This window comes from Pleuronectes platessa, chromosome 23 (genome assembly GCF_947347685.1).
Source record: "Pleuronectes platessa chromosome 23, fPlePla1.1, whole genome shotgun sequence".
Lineage (NCBI taxonomy): Eukaryota > Metazoa > Chordata > Actinopteri > Pleuronectiformes > Pleuronectidae > Pleuronectes > Pleuronectes platessa.
Window position 1 is genome coordinate 16,709,302 of NC_070648.1, and position 19,151 is coordinate 16,728,452.

Consider the following 19,151-nt stretch of genomic DNA (forward strand, 5'->3'; position numbering starts at 1 on the left):
GAGTAATTCAAAAGGAAACATTCCTATGATCCTCTTTAAAGGAAACACTCCTATGCTTATCTCCAAAGGATCCTTGGTTCCCGTTCTTACCCATATTTCCTATGGTTATCTCCAAAGGAATGAAAGGAAACATATGTATATCAGTTTCCTGTGTTTAGATGTCTTTCTTAGTCACATTTCACTGAACCGGGCCTCCACGGAGAGACCAAGCACCAGCACCGGCCGTGCCCGGGGACCCACACTTAAGTCCCCCTCCTGAGTGTTATCACCCATGGGCCTGGGTTAAAGAGCCTCGCGCTCTTGGTTCTCCATTCAACACTTAGTCGGATTTCGCTGACCCGGGCCTCCAAGGAGAGACCAAGCACCAGCACCGGCCATGCCCGGAGACCCACACTTAAGCCCCCGTCCTTAGTGTTGTCAACCATGGGCCTGGGTTAAAGAGCCTCGTGCTCTTGGTTCTCCATTCCACACTTAGTCAGATTTCGTTGACCCGGGCCTCCAAGGTGAGACAAAGCACCATTACCGGCCGTGCCCTGAGACCCACACTTAAGCCCCCGTCCTGAGTGTTATCACCCATGGGCCTTGGTTAAAGAGCCTCGCGCCCTTGGTTCTCCATTCCACACTGAGTCCGATTTCGCTGACCCGGGCCTCCCAGGAGAGACCAAGCACCAGCACCGGCCGTGCCCGGGGACCCACACTTAAGCCCCCGTCCTGAGTGTAATCACCAATTGGCCTGGGTTAAAGAGGCTCGCGCTCTTGGTTCTCCATTCCATACTTAGTCACTTTTCGCTGACCCGGGCCTCCATGGAGAGACCCAGCACCAGCACCGGCCGTGCCTCTGGGACCCACACTAAGGACCCCGTCCTGAGTGCTGAAAATGCCTAGAAAAGTCTCACTCTTTGTGTTAGGGAAAGATACAATAGTTGGGACATTTCTAGGCACTTTACATTATAGCAAAAATGCCGAGAAATGTCCCACACTTATTCATGGGGAAAAATAAAAAACATGGGAGAAAAAACCTCCAAATATGGCTGAGCCCAGGGACCCACTCTAAAGCCCACACCCTGAGTGCTGAAAATGCCTAGAAATGTTCCATTCTTTGTGTTAGGGAAAAATACAATACATGGGACATTTGTAGGCACTTTACATTATAGCAAAAATGCCTAGAAATGTCCCAACCAATCAGAATGAGCCGGACGCTTCTAGGCTCTTATCATTGAGGCAAAATGCCTGGAAATGTCCCACACCTTTGGTGTGAGGGTAATACAATACATGGGACACTTGTAGGCACTTTACATTACAGCAAAATGCCTAGAAATGTCCCATAATAGGGGTTACGGGAGTGCAATATTTGGGTCTCTCTCTGAATAATTCAAAAGGAAACATTCCTATGATCCTCTTTAAAGGAAACACTCCTATGCTTATCAACAAAGGATCCTTGGTTCCCGTTCTTACCCAAGTTGCCTATGGTTATCTCCAAAGGAATCAAAGGAAACATATGTATATCAGTTTCCTGTGTTTAGATCTCTTTCTTAGTCACATTTCACTGAACCGGGCTTTCACGGAGAGACCAAGCACCAGCACCGGCCGTGCCCGGGGACCCAAACTTAAGTCCCCCTCCTGAGTGTTATCACCCATGGGCCTGGGTTAAAGAGCCTCGCGCTCTTGGTTCTCCATTTCACACTTAGTCAGATTTCGCTGACCCGGGCCTCCAAGGAGAGACCAAGCACCAGCACCGGCCGTGCCCTGAGACCCACACTTAAGCCCCCGTCCTGAGTGTTATCACCCATGGGCCTGGGTTAAAGAGCCTCGCGCTCTTGGTTCTCCATTCCAAACTTAGTCAGATTTCGCTGACCCGGGCCTCCAAGGAGAGACCCAGCACCAGCACCGGCCGTGCCCGGGGACCCATACTTAGGCCCCCGTCCTGAGTGCTGAAAATGCCTAGAAATGTCTCACTCTTTGTGTTAGGGAAAGATACAATACTTGGGACACTTCTAGGCACTTTACATTTTTGCAAAAATGCCTACAAATGTCCCACACTTTTTCATGGGGAAAAATACAAAACATGGGAGAAAAAACCTCCAAATATGGCTGAGCCCAGGGACCCACTCTAAAGCCCACACCCTGAGTGCTGAAAATGCCTAAAAATGTTCCATTCTTTGTGTTAAGGAAAAATACAATACATGGGACATTTGTAGGCACTTTACATTATAGCAAAAATGCCTAGAAATGTCCCAACCAATCAGAATGAGCCGGACACTTCTAGGCACTTATCATTGAGGCAAAATGCCTGGAAATGTCCAACACCTTTGGTGTTAGGGTAATACAATACATGGGACACTTGTAGGCACTTTACATTACAGCAAAATGCCTAGAAATGTCCCACACTAGGGGTTACGGAAGTGCAATATTTGGGTCTCTCTATGAGTAATTCAAAAGGAAACATTCCTATGATCCTCTTTAAAGGAAACACTCCTATGCTTATCTCCAAAGGATCCTTGGTTCCCGTTCTTACCCATATTTCCTATGGTTATCTCCAAAGGAATCAAAGGAAACATATGTATATCAGTTTCCTGTGTTTAGATCTCTTTCTCAGTCACATTTCACTGAACCGGGCCTTCACGGAGAGACCAAGCACCAGCACCGGCCGTGCCCGGGGACCCATACTTAAGTCCCCCTCCTGAGTGTTATCACCCATGGGCCTGGGTTAAAGAGCCTCGCGCTCTTGGTTCTCCATTCCACACTTAGTCAGATTTCGCTGACCCGGGCCTCCAAGGAGAGACCAAGCACCAGCACCGGCCGTGCCCTGAGACCCACACTTAAGCCCCCGTCCTGAGTGTTATCACCCATGGGCCTGGGTTAAAGAGCCTCGCGCTCTTGGTTCTCCATTCCACACTTAGTCCGATTTCGCTGACCCAGGCCTCCATGGAGAGACCCAGCACCAGCACCGGCCGTGACCGGAGACCCACACTTAAGCCCCCGTCCTGAGTGTTATCACCCATGGGCCTGGGTTAAAGAGCCTCGCGCCCTTGGTTCTCCATTCCACACTTAGTCAGATTTCGCTGACCCGGGCCTCCAAGGAGAGACCAAGCACCAGCACCGGCCGTGCCCTGAGACCCACACTTAAGCCCCCGTCCTGAGTGTTATCACCCATGGGCCTTGGTTAAAGAGCCTCGCGCCCTTTGTTCTCCATTCCAAACTTAGTCAGATTTCCCTGACCCGGGCCTCAAAGGAGAGACCAAGCACCAGCACCGGCCATGCCCGGAGACCCACACTTAAGCCCCCGTCCTGAGTGTTGTCAACCATGGGCCTGGGTTAAAGAGCCTCGTGCTCTTGGTTCTCCATTCCACACTTAGTCAGATTTCGCTGACCCGGGCCTCCAAGGAGAGACCCAGCACCAGCACCGGCCGTGCCCGGGGACCCATACTTAGGCCCCCGTCCTGAGTGCTGAAAATGCCTAGAAAATGCTCACTCTTTGTGTTAGGGAAAGATACAATACTTGGGACACTTCTAGGCACTTTACATTTTTGCAAAAATGCCTACAAATGTCCCACACTTTTTCATGGGGAAAAATACAAAACATGGGAGAAAAAACCTCCAAATATGGCTGAGCCCAGGGACCCACTCTAAAGCCCACACCCTGAGTGCTGAAAATGCCTAAAAATGTTCCATTCTTTGTGTTAGGGAAAAATACAATACATGGGACATTTGTAGGCACTTTACATTATAGCAAAAATGCCTAGAAATGTCCCAACCAATCAGAATGAGCCGGACACTTCTAGGCACTTATCATTGAGGCAAAATGCCTGGAAATGTCCAACACCTTTGGTGTTAGGGTAATACAATACATGGGACACTTGTAGGCACTTTACATTACAGCAAAATGCCTAGAAATGTCCCACACTAGGGGTTACGGAAGTGCAATATTTGGGTCTCTCTATGAGTAATTCAAAAGGAAACATTCCTATGATCCTCTTTAAAGGAAACACTCCTATGCTTATCTCCAAAGGATCCTTGGTTCCCGTTCTTACCCATATTTCCTATGGTTATCTCCAAAGGAATCAAAGGAAACATATGTATATCAGTTTCCTGTGTTTAGATCTCTTTCTTAGTCACATTTCACTGAACCGGGCCTTCACGGAGAGACCAAGCACCAGCACCGGCCATGCCCGGAGACCCACACTTAAGCCCCCGTCCTGAGTGTTGTCAACCATGGGCCTGGGTTAAAGAGCCTCGCGCCCTTGGTTCTCCATTCCACACTTAGTCCGATTTCGCTGTCCCAGGCCTCCATGGAGAGACCCAGCACCAGCACCGGCCGTGCCCGGAGACCCAAACTTAAGCCCCCGTCCTGAATGTTATCACCCATGGGCCTGGGTTAAAGAGCCTCGCGCCCTTGGTTCTCCATTCAACACGTAGTCAGATTTCGCTGACCCGGGCCTCCATGGAGAGACCCAGCACCAGCACCGGCCGTGCCCGGGGACCCACACTTAGGCCCCTGTCCTGAGTGCTGAAAATGCCTAGAAATGTCTCACTCTTTGTGTTAGGGAAAGATACAATACTTGGGACACTTCTAGGCACTTTACATTACAGCAAAAATGCCTAGAAATGTCCCAACCAATCAGAATGAGCCGGACGCTTCTAGGCACTTATCATTGAGGCAAAATGCCTGGAAATGTCCCACACTTTTTTATGTTAGGGTAATACAATACATGGGACACTTGTAGGCACTTTACATTACAGCAAAATGCCTAGAAATGTCCCATACTAGGGGTTATGGAAGTGCAAAATTTGGATCTCTCTCTGAGTAATTCAAAAGGAAACATTCCTATGATCCTCTTTAAAGGAAACACTCCTATGCTTATCTCCAAAGGATCCTTTGTTCCCGTTCTTACCCATGTTTCCTATGGTTATCTCCAAAGGAATCAAAGGAAACATATGTATATCAGTTTCCTGTGTTTAGATCTCTTTCTTAGTCACATTTCACTGATCCGGGCCACCAAGGCGAGACCAAGCACCAGCACCGGCCGTGCCCGGGGACCCACACTTAAGTCCCCCTCCTGAGTGTTATCACCCATGGGCCTGGGTTAAAGAGCCTCGCGCTCTTGGTTCTCCATTTCACACTTAGTCAGATTTCGCTGACCCGGGCCTCCAAGGAGAGACCAAGCACCAGCACCGGCCGTGCCCTGAGACCCACACTTAAGCCCCCGTCCTGAGTGTTATCACCCATGGGCCTGGGTTAAAGAGCCTCGCGCTCTTGGTTCTCCATTCCAAACTTAGTCAGATTTCGCTGACCCGGGCCTCCAAGGAGAGACCCAGCACCTGCACCGGCCGTGCCCGGGGACCCATACTTAGGCCCCCGTCCTGAGTGCTGAAAATGCCTAGAAATGTCTCACTCTTTGTGTTAGGGAAAGATACAATACTTGGGACACTTCTAGGCACTTTACATTTTTGCAAAAATGCCTACAAATGTCCCACACTTTTTCATGGGGAAAAATACAAAACATGGGAGAAAAAACCTCCAAATATGGCTGAGCCCAGGGACCCACTCTAAAGCCCACACCCTGAGTGCTGAAAATGCCTAAAAATGTTCCATTCTTTGTGTTATGGAAAAATACAATACATGGGACATTTGTAGGCACTTTACATTATAGCAAAAATGCCTAGAAATGTCCCAACCAATCAGAATGAGCCGGACACTTCTAGGCACTTATCATTGAGGCAAAATGCCTGGAAATGTCCAACACCTTTGGTGTTAGGGTAATACAATACATGGGACACTTGTAGGCACTTTACATTACAGCAAAATGCCTAGAAATGTCCCACACTAGGGGTTACGGAAGTGCAATATTTGGGTCTCTCTATGAGTAATTCAAAAGGAAACATTCCTATGATCCTCTTTAAAGGAAACACTCCTATGCTTATCTCCAAAGGATCCTTGGTTCCCGTTCTTACCCATATCTCCTATGGTTATCTCCAAAGGAATCAAAGGAAACATATGTATATCAGTTTCCTGTGTTTAGATCTCTTTCTTAGTCACATTTCACTGAACCGGGCCTTCACGGAGAGACCAAGCACCAGCACCGGCCGTGCCCGGGGACCCATACTTAAGTCCCCCTCCTGAGTGTTATCACCCATGGGCCTGGGTTAAAGAGCCTCGCGCTCTTGGTTCTCCATTCCACACTTAGTCCGATTTCGCTGACCCAGGCCTCCATGGAGAGACCCAGCACCAGCACCGGCCGTGACCGGAGACCCACACTTAAGCCCCCGTCCTGAGTGTTATCACCCATGGGCCTTGGTTAAAGAGCCTCGCGCCCTTTGTTCTCCATTCCACACTTAGTCAGATTTCCCTGACCCGGGCCTCAAAGGAGAGACCAAGCACCAGCACCGGCCATGCCCTGAGACCCACACTTAAGCCCCCGTCCTGAGTGTTGTCAACCATGGGCCTGGGTTAAAGAGCCTCGTGCTCTTGGTTCTCCATTCAACACTTAGTCAGATTTCGCTGACCCGGGCCTCCATGGAGAGACCCAGCACCAGCACCGGCCGTGCCCGGGGACCCACACTTAGGCCCCCGTCCTGAGTGCTGAAAATGCCTAGAAATGTCTCACTCTTTGTGTTAGGGAAAGATACAATACTTGGGACACTTCTAGGCACTTTACATTACAGCAAAAATGCCTAGAAATGTCCCACACGTTTTCATGGGGAAAAATACAAAACATGGGAGAAAAAACCTCCAAATATGGCTGAGCCCGGGGACCCACTCTAAAGCCCTCACCCTGAGTGCTGAAAATGCCTAGAAATGTTCCACTCTTTGTGTCAGGGAAAAATACAATACATGGGACATTTGTAGGCGCTTTACATTATAGCAAAGATGCCTAGAAATGTCCCAACCAATCAGAATGAGCCGGACGCTTCTAGGCACTTATCATTGAGGCAAAATGCCTGGAAATGTCCCACACTTTTTTATGTTAGGGTAATACAATACATGGGACACTTGTAGGCACTTTACATTACAGCAAAATGCCTAGAAATGTCCCATACTAGGGGTTATGGAAGTGGAAAATTTGGATCTCTCTCTGAGTAATTCAAAAGGAAACATTCCTATGATCCTCTTTAAAGGAAACACTCCTATGCTTATCTCCAAAGGATCCTTGGTTCCCGTTCTTACCCATATTTCCTATGGTTATCTCCAAAGGAATGAAAGGAAACATATGTATATCAGTTTCCTGTGTTTAGATGTCTTTCTTAGTCACATTTCACTGAACCGGGCCTCCACGGAGAGACCAAGCACCAGCACCAGCCGTGCCCGGGGACCCACACTTAAGTCCCCCTCCTGAGTGTTATCACCCATGGGCCTGGGTTAAAGAACCTCGCGCTCTTGGTTCTCCATTCAACACTTAGTCGGATTTCGCTGACCCGGGCCTCCAAGGAGAGACCAAGCACCAGCACCGGCCATGCCCGGAGACCCACACTTAAGCCCCCGTCCTTAGTGTTGTCAACCATGGGCCTGGGTTAAAGAGCCTCGTGCTCTTGGTTCTCCATTCCACACTTAGTCAGATTTCGTTGACCCGGGCCTCCAAGGTGAGACAAAGCACCATTACCGGCCGTGCCCTGAGACCCACACTTAAGCCCCCGTCCTGAGTGTTATCACCCATGGGCCTTGGTTAAAGAGCCTCGCGCCCTTGGTTCTCCATTCCACACTGAGTCCGATTTCGCTGACCCGGGCCTCCCAGGAGAGACCAAGCACCAGCACCGGCCGTGCCCGGGGACCCACACTTAAGCCCCCGTCCTGAGTGTAATCACCAATTGGCCTGGGTTAAAGAGGCTCGCGCTCTTGGTTCTCCATTCCATACTTAGTCACTTTTCGCTGACCCAGGCCTCCATGGAGAGACCCAGCACCAGCACCGGCCGTGCCTCTGGGACCCACACTAAGGACCCCGTCCTGAGTGCTGAAAATGCCTAGAAAAGTCTCACTCTTTGTGTTAGGGAAAGATACAATAGTTGGGACATTTCTAGGCACTTTACATTATAGCAAAAATGCCGAGAAATGTCCCACACTTATTCATGGGGAAAAATAAAAAACATGGGAGAAAAAACCTCCAAATATGGCTGAGCCCAGGGACCCACTCTAAAGCCCACACCCTGAGTGCTGAAAATGCCTAGAAATGTTCCATTCTTTGTGTTAGGGAAAAATACAATACATGGGACATTTGTAGGCACTTTACATTATAGCAAAAATGCCTAGAAATGTCCCAACCAATCAGAATGAGCCGGACGCTTCTAGGCTCTTATCATTGAGGCAAAATGCCTGGAAATGTCCCACACCTTTGGTGTGAGGGTAATACAATACATGGGACACTTGTAGGCACTTTACATTACAGCAAAATGCCTAGAAATGTCCCATAATAGGGGTTACGGGAGTGCAATATTTGGGTCTCTCTCTGAATAATTCAAAAGGAAACATTCCTATGATCCTCTTTAAAGGAAACACTCCTATGCTTATCTCCAAAGGATCCTTGGTTCCCGTTCTTACCCATGTTGCCTATGGTTATCTCCAAAGGAATCAAAGGAAACATATGTATATCAGTTTCCTGTGTTTAGATCTCTTTCTTAGTCACATTTCACTGAACCGGGCTTTCACGGAGAGACCAAGCACCAGCACCGGCCGTGCCCGGGGACCCACACTTAAGTCCCCCTCCTGAGTGTTATCACCCATGGGCCTGGGTTAAAGAGCCTCGCGCTCTTGGTTCTCCATTTCACACTTAGTCAGATTTCGCTGACCCGGGCCTCCAAGGAGAGACCAAGCACCAGCACCGGCCGTGCCCTGAGACCCACACTTAAGCCCCCGTCCTGAGTGTTATCACCCATGGGCCTGGGTTAAAGAGCCTCGCGCTCTTGGTTCTCCATTCCAAACTTAGTCAGATTTCGCTGACCCGGGCCTCCAAGGAGAGACCCAGCACCAGCACCGGCCGTGCCCGGGGACCCATACTTAGGCCCCCGTCCTGAGTGCTGAAAATGCCTAGAAATGTCTCACTCTTTGTGTTAGGGAAAGATACAATACTTGGGACACGTCTAGGCACTTTACATTTTTGCAAAAATGCCTACAAATGTCCCACACTTTTTCATGGGGAAAAATACAAAACATGGGAGAAAAAACCTCCAAATATGGCTGAGCCCAGGGACCCACTCTAAAGCCCACACCCTGAGTGCTGAAAATGCCTAAAAATGTTCCATTCTTTGTGTTAAGGAAAAATACAATACATGGGACATTTGTAGGCACTTTACATTGTAGCAAAAATGCCTAGAAATGTCCCAACCAATCAGAATGAGCCGGACACTTCTAGGCACTTATCATTGAGGCAAAATGCCTGGAAATGTCCAACACCTTTGGTGTTAGGGTAATACAATACATGGGACACTTGTAGGCACTTTACATTACAGCAAAATGCCTAGAAATGTCCCACACTAGGGGTTACGGAAGTGCAATATTTGGGTCTCTCTATGAGTAATTCAAAAGGAAACATTCCTATGATCCTCTTTAAAGGAAACACTCCTATGCTTATCTCCAAAGGATCCTTGGTTCCCGTTCTTACCCATATTTCCTATGGTTATCTCCAAAGGAATCAAAGGAAACATATGTATATCAGTTTCCTGTGTTTAGATCTCTTTCTCAGTCACATTTCACTGAACCGGGCCTTCACGGAGAGACCAAGCACCAGCACCGGCCGTGCCCGGGGACCCATACTTAAGTCCCCCTCCTGAGTGTTATCACCCATGGGCCTGGGTTAAAGAGCCTCGCGCTCTTGGTTCTCCATTCCACACTTAGTCAGATTTCGCTGACCCGGGCCTCCAAGGAGAGACCAAGCACCAGCACCGGCCGTGCCCTGAGACCCATACTTAAGCCCCCGTCCTGAGTGTTATCACCCATGGGCCTGGGTTAAAGAGCCTCGCGCTCTTGGTTCTCCATTCCACACTTAGTCCGATTTCGCTGACCCAGGCCTCCATGGAGAGACCCAGCACCAGCACCGGCCGTGACCGGAGACCCACACTTAAGCCCCCGTCCTGAGTGTTATCACCCATGGGCCTGGGTTAAAGAGCCTCGCGCCCTTGGTTCTCCATTCCACACTTAGTCAGATTTCGCTGACCCGGGCCTCCAAGGAGAGACCAAGCACCAGCACCGGCCGTGCCCTGAGACCCACACTTAAGCCCCCGTCCTGAGTGTTATCACCCATGGGCCTTGGTTAAAGAGCCTCGCGCCCTTTGTTCTCCATTCCAAACTTAGTCAGATTTCCCTGACCCGGGCCTCAAAGGAGAGACCAAGCACCAGCACCGGCCATGCCCGGAGACCCACACTTAAGCCCCCGTCCTGAGTGTTGTCAACCATGGGCCTGGGTTAAAGAGCCTCGTGCTCTTGGTTCTCCATTCCACACTTAGTCAGATTTCGTTGACCCGGGCCTCCAAGGAGAGACAAAGCACCAGCTCCGGCCGTGCCCTGAGACCCACACTTAAGCCCCCATCCTGAGTGTTATCACCCATGGGCCTGGGTTAAAGAGCCTCGCGCCCTTGGTTCTCCATTCCATACTTAGTCACTTTTCGCTGACCCGGGCATACATGGAGAGACCCAGCACCAGCACCGGCCGTGCCCGGGGACCCCCACTTAGGCCCCCGTCCTGAGTGTTATCACCCATGGGCCTGGGTTAAAGAGCCTCGCGCCCTTGGTTCTCCATTCCACACTTAGTCCGATTTCGCTGTCCCAGGCCTCCATGGAGAGACCCAGCACCAGCACCGGCCGTGCCCTGAGACCCACACTTAAGCCCCCGTCCTGAGTGTTATCACCCATGGGCCTGGGTTAAAGAGCCTCACGCTCTTGGTTCTCCATTCCAAACTTAGTCAGATTTCGCTGACCCGGGCCTCCAAGGAGAGACCCAGCACCAGCACCGGCCGTGCCCGGGGACCCATACTTAGGCCCCCGTCCTGAGTGCTGAAAATGCCTAGAAATGTCTCACTCTTTGTGTTAGGGAAAGATACAATACTTGGGACACTTCTAGGCACTTTCCATTTTTGCAAAAATGCCTACAAATGTCCCACACTTTTTCATGGGGAAAAATACAAAACATGGGAGAAAAAACCTCCAAATATGGCTGAGCCCAGGGACCCACTCTAAAGCCCACACCCTGAGTGCTGAAAATGCCTAAAAATGTTCCATTCTTTGTGTTAGGGAAAAATACAATACATGGGACATTTGTAGGCACTTTACATTATAGCAAAAATGCCTAGAAATGTCCCAACCAATCAGAATGAGCCGGACACTTCTAGGCACTTATCATTGAGGCAAAATGCCTGGAAATGTCCAACACCTTTGGTGTTAGGGTAATACAATACATGGGACACTTGTAGGCACTTTACATTACAGCAAAATGCCTAGAAATGTCCCACACTAGGGGTTACGGAAGTGCAATATTTGGGTCTCTCTATGAGTAATTCAAAAGGAAACATTCCTATGATCCTCTTTAAAGGAAACACTCCTATGCTTATCTCCAAAGGATCCTTGGTTCCCGTTCTTACCCATATCTCCTATGGTTATCTCCAAAGGAATCAAAGGAAACATATGTATATCAGTTTCCTGTGTTTAGATCTCTTTCTTAGTCACATTTCACTGAACCGGGCCTTCACGGAGAGACCAAGCACCAGCACCGGCCGTGCCCGGGGACCCATACTTAAGTCCCCCTCCTGAGTGTTATCACCCATGGGCCTGGGTTAAAGAGCCTCGCGCTCTTGGTTCTCCATTCCACACTTAGTCCGATTTCGCTGACCCAGGCCTCCATGGAGAGACCCAGCACCAGCACCGGCCGTGACCGGAGACCCACACTTAAGCCCCCGTCCTGAGTGTTATCACCCATGGGCCTTGGTTAAAGAGCCTCGCGCCCTTTGTTCTCCATTCCACACTTAGTCAGATTTCCCTGACCCGGGCCTCAAAGGAGAGACCAAGCACCAGCACCGGCCATGCCCTGAGACCCACACTTAAGCCCCCGTCCTGAGTGTTGTCAACCATGGGCCTGGGTTAAAGAGCCTCGTGCTCTTGGTTCTCCATTCAACACTTAGTCAGATTTCGCTGACCCGGGCCTCCATGGAGAGACCCAGCACCAGCACCGGCCGTGCCCGGGGACCCACACTTAGGCCCCCGTCCTGAGTGCTGAAAATGCCTAGAAATGTCTCACTCTTTGTGTTAGGGAAAGATACAATACTTGGGACACTTCTAGGCACTTTACATTACAGCAAAAATGCCTAGAAATGTCCCACACGTTTTCATGGGGAAAAATACAAAACATGGGAGAAAAAACCTCCAAATATGGCTGAGCCCGGGGACCCACTCTAAAGCCCTCACCCTGAGTGCTGAAAATGCCTAGAAATGTTCCACTCTTTGTGTCAGGGAAAAATACAATACATGGGACATTTGTAGGCGCTTTACATTATAGCAAAGATGCCTAGAAATGTCCCAACCAATCAGAATGAGCCGGACGCTTCTAGGCACTTATCATTGAGGCAAAATGCCTGGAAATGTCCCACACTTTTTTATGTTAGGGTAATACAATACATGGGACACTTGTAGGCACTTTACATTACAGCAAAATGCCTAGAAATGTCCCATACTAGGGGTTATGGAAGTGGAAAATTTGGATCTCTCTCTGAGTAATTCAAAAGGAAACATTCCTATGATCCTCTTTAAAGGAAACACTCCTATGCTTATCTCCAAAGGATCCTTGGTTCCCGTTCTTACCCATATTTCCTATGGTTATCTCCAAAGGAATGAAAGGAAACATATGTATATCAGTTTCCTGTGTTTAGATGTCTTTCTTAGTCACATTTCACTGAACCGGGCCTCCACGGAGAGACCAAGCACCAGCACCAGCCGTGCCCGGGGACCCACACTTAAGTCCCCCTCCTGAGTGTTATCACCCATGGGCCTGGGTTAAAGAACCTCGCGCTCTTGGTTCTCCATTCAACACTTAGTCGGATTTCGCTGACCCGGGCCTCCAAGGAGAGACCAAGCACCAGCACCGGCCATGCCCGGAGACCCACACTTAAGCCCCCGTCCTTAGTGTTGTCAACCATGGGCCTGGGTTAAAGAGCCTCGTGCTCTTGGTTCTCCATTCCACACTTAGTCAGATTTCGTTGACCCGGGCCTCCAAGGTGAGACAAAGCACCATTACCGGCCGTGCCCTGAGACCCACACTTAAGCCCCCGTCCTGAGTGTTATCACCCATGGGCCTTGGTTAAAGAGCCTCGCGCCCTTGGTTCTCCATTCCACACTGAGTCCGATTTCGCTGACCCGGGCCTCCCAGGAGAGACCAAGCACCAGCACCGGCCGTGCCCGGGGACCCACACTTAAGCCCCCGTCCTGAGTGTAATCACCAATTGGCCTGGGTTAAAGAGGCTCGCGCTCTTGGTTCTCCATTCCATACTTAGTCACTTTTCGCTGACCCAGGCCTCCATGGAGAGACCCAGCACCAGCACCGGCCGTGCCTCTGGGACCCACACTAAGGACCCCGTCCTGAGTGCTGAAAATGCCTAGAAAAGTCTCACTCTTTGTGTTAGGGAAAGATACAATAGTTGGGACATTTCTAGGCACTTTACATTATAGCAAAAATGCCGAGAAATGTCCCACACTTATTCATGGGGAAAAATAAAAAACATGGGAGAAAAAACCTCCAAATATGGCTGAGCCCAGGGACCCACTCTAAAGCCCACACCCTGAGTGCTGAAAATGCCTAGAAATGTTCCATTCTTTGTGTTAGGGAAAAATACAATACATGGGACATTTGTAGGCACTTTACATTATAGCAAAAATGCCTAGAAATGTCCCAACCAATCAGAATGAGCCGGACGCTTCTAGGCTCTTATCATTGAGGCAAAATGCCTGGAAATGTCCCACACCTTTGGTGTGAGGGTAATACAATACATGGGACACTTGTAGGCACTTTACATTACAGCAAAATGCCTAGAAATGTCCCATAATAGGGGTTACGGGAGTGCAATATTTGGGTCTCTCTCTGAATAATTCAAAAGGAAACATTCCTATGATCCTCTTTAAAGGAAACACTCCTATGCTTATCTCCAAAGGATCCTTGGTTCCCGTTCTTACCCATGTTGCCTATGGTTATCTCCAAAGGAATCAAAGGAAACATATGTATATCAGTTTCCTGTGTTTAGATCTCTTTCTTAGTCACATTTCACTGAACCGGGCTTTCACGGAGAGACCAAGCACCAGCACCGGCCGTGCCCGGGGACCCACACTTAAGTCCCCCTCCTGAGTGTTATCACCCATGGGCCTGGGTTAAAGAGCCTCGCGCTCTTGGTTCTCCATTTCACACTTAGTCAGATTTCGCTGACCCGGGCCTCCAAGGAGAGACCAAGCACCAGCACCGGCCGTGCCCTGAGACCCACACTTAAGCCCCCGTCCTGAGTGTTATCACCCATGGGCCTGGGTTAAAGAGCCTCGCGCTCTTGGTTCTCCATTCCAAACTTAGTCAGATTTCGCTGACCCGGGCCTCCAAGGAGAGACCCAGCACCAGCACCGGCCGTGCCCGGGGACCCATACTTAGGCCCCCGTCCTGAGTGCTGAAAATGCCTAGAAATGTCTCACTCTTTGTGTTAGGGAAAGATACAATACTTGGGACACGTCTAGGCACTTTACATTTTTGCAAAAATGCCTACAAATGTCCCACACTTTTTCATGGGGAAAAATACAAAACATGGGAGAAAAAACCTCCAAATATGGCTGAGCCCAGGGACCCACTCTAAAGCCCACACCCTGAGTGCTGAAAATGCCTAAAAATGTTCCATTCTTTGTGTTAAGGAAAAATACAATACATGGGACATTTGTAGGCACTTTACATTGTAGCAAAAATGCCTAGAAATGTCCCAACCAATCAGAATGAGCCGGACACTTCTAGGCACTTATCATTGAGGCAAAATGCCTGGAAATGTCCAACACCTTTGGTGTTAGGGTAATACAATACATGGGACACTTGTAGGCACTTTACATTACAGCAAAATGCCTAGAAATGTCCCACACTAGGGGTTACGGAAGTGCAATATTTGGGTCTCTCTATGAGTAATTCAAAAGGAAACATTCCTATGATCCTCTTTAAAGGAAACACTCCTATGCTTATCTCCAAAGGATCCTTGGTTCCCGTTCTTACCCATATTTCCTATGGTTATCTCCAAAGGAATCAAAGGAAACATATGTATATCAGTTTCCTGTGTTTAGATCTCTTTCTCAGTCACATTTCACTGAACCGGGCCTTCACGGAGAGACCAAGCACCAGCACCGGCCGTGCCCGGGGACCCATACTTAAGTCCCCCTCCTGAGTGTTATCACCCATGGGCCTGGGTTAAAGAGCCTCGCGCTCTTGGTTCTCCATTCCACACTTAGTCAGATTTCGCTGACCCGGGCCTCCAAGGAGAGACCAAGCACCAGCACCGGCCGTGCCCTGAGACCCATACTTAAGCCCCCGTCCTGAGTGTTATCACCCATGGGCCTGGGTTAAAGAGCCTCGCGCTCTTGGTTCTCCATTCCACACTTAGTCCGATTTCGCTGACCCAGGCCTCCATGGAGAGACCCAGCACCAGCACCGGCCGTGACCGGAGACCCACACTTAAGCCCCCGTCCTGAGTGTTATCACCCATGGGCCTGGGTTAAAGAGCCTCGCGCCCTTGGTTCTCCATTCCACACTTAGTCAGATTTCGCTGACCCGGGCCTCCAAGGAGAGACCAAGCACCAGCACCGGCCGTGCCCTGAGACCCACACTTAAGCCCCCGTCCTGAGTGTTATCACCCATGGGCCTTGGTTAAAGAGCCTCGCGCCCTTTGTTCTCCATTCCAAACTTAGTCAGATTTCCCTGACCCGGGCCTCAAAGGAGAGACCAAGCACCAGCACCGGCCATGCCCGGAGACCCACACTTAAGCCCCCGTCCTGAGTGTTGTCAACCATGGGCCTGGGTTAAAGAGCCTCGTGCTCTTGGTTCTCCATTCCACACTTAGTCAGATTTCGTTGACCCGGGCCTCCAAGGAGAGACAAAGCACCAGCTCCGGCCGTGCCCTGAGACCCACACTTAAGCCCCCATCCTGAGTGTTATCACCCATGGGCCTGGGTTAAAGAGCCTCGCGCCCTTGGTTCTCCATTCCATACTTAGTCACTTTTCGCTGACCCGGGCATACATGGAGAGACCCAGCACCAGCACCGGCCGTGCCCGGGGACCCCCACTTAGGCCCCCGTCCTGAGTGTTATCACCCATGGGCCTGGGTTAAAGAGCCTCGCGCCCTTGGTTCTCCATTCCACACTTAGTCCGATTTCGCTGTCCCAGGCCTCCATGGAGAGACCCAGCACCAGCACCGGCCGTGCCCTGAGACCCACACTTAAGCCCCCGTCCTGAGTGTTATCACCCATGGGCCTGGGTTAAAGAGCCTCACGCTCTTGGTTCTCCATTCCAAACTTAGTCAGATTTCGCTGACCCGGGCCTCCAAGGAGAGACCCAGCACCAGCACCGGCCGTGCCCGGGGACCCATACTTAGGCCCCCGTCCTGAGTGCTGAAAATGCCTAGAAATGTCTCACTCTTTGTGTTAGGGAAAGATACAATACTTGGGACACTTCTAGGCACTTTCCATTTTTGCAAAAATGCCTACAAATGTCCCACACTTTTTCATGGGGAAAAATACAAAACATGGGAGAAAAAACCTCCAAATATGGCTGAGCCCAGGGACCCACTCTAAAGCCCACACCCTGAGTGCTGAAAATGCCTAAAAATGTTCCATTCTTTGTGTTAGGGAAAAATACAATACATGGGACATTTGTAGGCACTTTACATTATAGCAAAAATGCCTAGAAATGTCCCAACCAATCAGAATGAGCCGGACACTTCTAGGCACTTATCATTGAGGCAAAATGCCTGGAAATGTCCAACACCTTTGGTGTTAGGGTAATACAATACATGGGACACTTGTAGGCACTTTACATTACAGCAAAATGCCTAGAAATGTCCCACACTAGGGGTTACGGAAGTGCAATATTTGGGTCTCTCTATGAGTAATTCAAAAGGAAACATTCCTATGATCCTCTTTAAAGGAAACACTCCTATGCTTATCTCCAAAGGATCCTTGGTTCCCGTTCTTACCCATATTTCCTATGGTTATCTGCAAAGTAATCAAAGGAAACATATGTATATCAGTTTCCTGTGTTTAGATCTCTTTCTTAGTCACATTTCACTGAACCGGGCCTTCACGGAGAGACCAAGCACCAGCACCGGCCGTGCCCGGGGACCCATACTTAAGTCCCCCTCCTGAGTGTTATCACCCATGGGCCTGGGTTAAAGAGCCTCGCGCTCTTGGTTCTCCATTCCACACTTAGTCAGATTTCGCTGACCCGGGCCTCCAAGGAGAGACCAAGCACCAGCACCGGCCGTGCCCTGAGACCCACACTTAAGCCCCCGTCCTGAGTGTTATCACCCATGGGCCTGGGTTAAAGAGCCTCGCGCTCTTGGTTCTCCATTCCACACTTAGTCCGATTTCGCTGACCCAGGCCTCCATGGAGAGACCCAGCACCAGCACCGGCCGTGACCGGAGACCCACACTTAAGCCCCCGTCCTGAGTGTTATCACCCATGGGCCTGGGTTAAAGAGCCTCGCGCCCTTGGTTCTCCATTCCACACTTAGTCAGATTTCGCTGACCCGGGCCTCCAAGGAGAGACCAAGCACCAGCACCGGCCGTGCCCTGAGACCCACACTTAAGCCCCCGTCCTGAGTGTTATCACCCATGGGCCTTGGTTAAAGAGCCTCGCGCCCTTTGTTCTCCATTCCACACTTAGTCAGATTTCCCTGACCCGGGCCTCAAAGGAGAGACCAAGCACCAGCACCGGCCATGCCCGGAGACCCACACTTAAGCCCCCGTCCTGAGTGTTGTCAACCATGGGCCTGGGTTAAAGAGCCTCGTGCTCTTGGTTCTCCATTCCACACTTAGTCAGATTTCGTTGACCCGGGCCTCCAAGGAGAGACAAAGCACCAGCTCCGGCCGTGCCCTGAGACCCACACTTAAGCCCCCATCCTGAGTGTTATCACCCATGGGCCTGGGTTAAAGAGCCTCGCGCCCTTGGTTCTCCATTCCACACTTAGTCCGATTTCGCTGTCCCAGGCCTCCATGGAGAGACCCAGCACCAGCACCGGCCGTGCCCGGAGACCCAAACTTAAGCCCCCGTCCTGAATGTTATCACCCATGGGCCTGGGTTAAAGAGCCTCGCGCCCTTGGTTCTCCATTCAACACTTAGTCAGATTTCGCTGACCCGGGTCTCCATGGAGAGACCCAGCACCAGCACCGGCCGTGCCCGGGGACCCACACTTAGGCCCCCGTCCTGAGTGCTGAAAATGACTAGAAATGTCTCACTCTTTGTGTTAGGGAAAGATACAATACTTGGGACACTTCTAGGCACTTTACATTACAGCAAAAATGCCTGGAAATGTCCCACACGTTTTCATGGGGAAAAATACAAATCATGGGAGAAAAAACCTCCAAATATGGCTGAGCCCGGGGACCCACTCTAAAGCCCTCACCCTGAGTGCTGAAAATGCCTAGAAATGTTCCACTCTTTGTGTCAGGGAAAAATACAATACATGGGACATTTGTAGGCGCTTTACATTATAGCAAAGATGCCTAGAAATGTCCCAACCAATCAGAATGAGCCGGACGCTTCTAGGCACTTATCATTGAGGCAAAATGCCTGGAAATGTCCCACACTTTTTTATGTTAGGGTAATACAATACATGGGACACTTGTAGGCACTTTACATTACAGCAAAATGCCTAGAATTGTCCCTTACTAGGGGTTATGGAAGTGCAATATTTGGATCTCTCTCTGAGTAATTCAAAAGGAAACATTCCTATGATCCTCTTTAAAGGAAACACTCCTATGCTTATCTCCAAAGGATCCTTTGTTCCCGTTCTTACCCATGTTGCCTATGGTTATCTGCAAAGTAATCAAAGGAAACATATGTATATCAGTTTCCTGTGTTTAGATCTCTTTCTTAGTCACATTTCACTGATCCGGGCCACCAAGGAGAGACCAAGCACCAGCACCGGCCGTGCCCGGGGACCCACACTTAAGT